We start from the raw sequence: 2,591 nt of genomic DNA on the forward strand, positions 1-2,591 counted from the left end.
TCGTGCTTTCATTGATAATAGGGGCCTCTTTATATAGAGGATTACAAGACATAGAGATAGAGTTGTACATGGAAACATAATCGTACATTGATTGGATATCTCCTAGATTCTCCGAGAATATCTCTAATATAAACTCTATTTCAACTAGAGCAAGTAATCTCGAGTTTGGGCCAGACACATATTCTGGATTTACTTGAACACTCCCCCTTGTGTCGCCCAAATGTGGTGCTCCTCTCATTGCCTCATTAAAAACCTTGCCGAGTAACAAAAACCCAGTGGGACAAAATAAACCTCGGTCGAAGGGGAAAAAAGAGCACAACACACCCTTCACGTTTCGAGATTATACTTGTAGACATCTCCCCCTGATGACTACGATCATGGGAGTTCGGATAAATTCCGCAAATGATGCTACCAACATGTTTCCCGAAAGTGGAATTTAGGCAATGACTTAGTGAGCAAACCTGCCGCACTGTCCTCAAATTGAACCTAGTTCACTTTAATATTGAGGAGAGTCTGTTGTTGTTGATTATACTTGGTGTGGTCACTTTTGATGTAGCCTTGCTTCAAAACAAGCAGCATTATCCTATATGCTCGTAGGCTCATTTGTGGTAGACTTCAAACCACAATTGTTCGAACATGCGTAACTATGGATCCAATCCATATACATTCACGAATCACTTCGTGAAGAGCAATAATCTCTGCATTGTTCGAAGATATAGCGACTAGGGTCTGTTATGTAGACCTCCAAGATATCACGGTGTTTACCCATGGTGAACACTTAACCAGTTTGGGAATGACCTTTGTGTGGGTCAGAGAGATACCCAACATCAGCAAAACCTTCCAAAACACATGTTGTTTTGGGATGGGGATAGTGGACGCAGGCCAGTGTTGGCGGCGTTCCTAGTGTATGATGGGTCCGAATCCAACATCTCTCTGTAGGATAGAACAAGCCCATATTAATCGTACATCTCAAGTACCGAAAGATATCTTTTACACCAATCCAATGGCGCCGCGTTGGCGCAGAGCTATATCTTAGCTAACAAGTTCAGAACATATGAGATGTCCGGTCTTTTGCATTGAGCTAAGTACAATAATGCGCCTATTGTACTTAAGTAAGGCACTTCTACCTCTAGCACATCTTCGTCATCATCCTTCAGACGAAGAGGATCCTTTTCAGGATCAAGACTACGAACGATCATGGGGGTGCCAGAAGGTTTGACCTTGTCAAAATGCCTAAGCATCTATCAACACGATGCTCAAGTTCCAAACCGAGACATAATCGTGTTCTCCCAAAATTCTTCATCTCAAACTCGGATTTCAAGTGTTCAACGGTTTCCCTTAACTCTTTAAGGGCTTCTATTGAAGATCATGTCCAACATGAACCGCGATAGAATCCGAAACTTGTTATGGAAACGCGCAGGCATATCCCTTCCCAATCAAGTAGTCACTTTAGTGAGCGTTTCAATCTTATTGCAAACGCGCTCCGTGGTCTAGAGTCACTTGACTTGGGTAAATGAAGTCGACCATGAACCTTCATATATATTCCGTATCTAGATCCCCATAGAGATACGTAGTGACCACATTTGTAAGCTGCATGTTCAGTTATTCGAAAACTACCAAACTGACAGGGTAGTGGAGTGCAATGACATCCATTACGAGAGAATATGTCTCATCGTAGTCGATTCCAGGGCGTTTTGTGAGAAGCCTTGCGCCATAAGGCAAGATTGCCATATCTTTTTCTCATCACGCTTTCTAACGAAGACCCATTAGTCTATAGGTTTTATGTTAGGAGGTATTGACATCATTGGCTCGAAAACCTTCCTCTTCGTTAGAGAATCCAACTTAACCTGGATCGCATCTTTCCATTTAGGCCAAATTTCTCTACGTTGGCATTCATTCATCAGCGGAGCGTGGTTCGATATCATCAGACTCAACAAACTCATGCGCAACGAAATGCGTGACTACATAATCAATTATGATGGAGTTTCTATCCCACGTCTCATGTACACTAGTGTAATTTTCATAGAGCTCTATATTCTCAGGAATAGGTTATGACGTTGAGGCGTCCCCCAACGTTAACCATAATCCGGAAGATTCTCATGAGACGGATTTTGAGTCTTGATGATCAAAGGATTGGAATGTGCCAAAGTATCCTTCGAACCCATGGGCCTCCCACGCATCCTAGCTGGGGCCATGGCCTATAACACCAGAGTGCCACTCTCTTTGGTGTTGGCGCCATGCCTACCTCCGTGTAGGGTGGCGCTATGTCCTCTCGTAGGGACGTCCATCCTTGCAGGCATGTTTGCAGCATATTTGTGTGATCTCGTCACTTTAACGGGGATCGAGATGAGACATAGTGGGGACAGGCCACGACAATTCCTGTCGTTCCTGCTGAACATCCGTGTTCTTATCTCCCCCTAACGACGGGAAGACTTTCTCATCAAAGTGACAACCTGCAAATCTAGCGGTAAGGAGATCGCCTTGCAAGGGTATTAAGTGGCAGACGATTGTTGGAGTCTCAAATCCAATGTAGTTGCCCATTCGTCTGTAAAGACCCATCATAGAGCGCTGTGGCGGCGCAATTGGCACAT

The sequence above is a fragment of the Rosa rugosa genome, chromosome 7, assembly GCF_958449725.1.
Source record: "Rosa rugosa chromosome 7, drRosRugo1.1, whole genome shotgun sequence".
Classification (NCBI taxonomy): Eukaryota; Viridiplantae; Streptophyta; class Magnoliopsida; order Rosales; family Rosaceae; genus Rosa; species Rosa rugosa.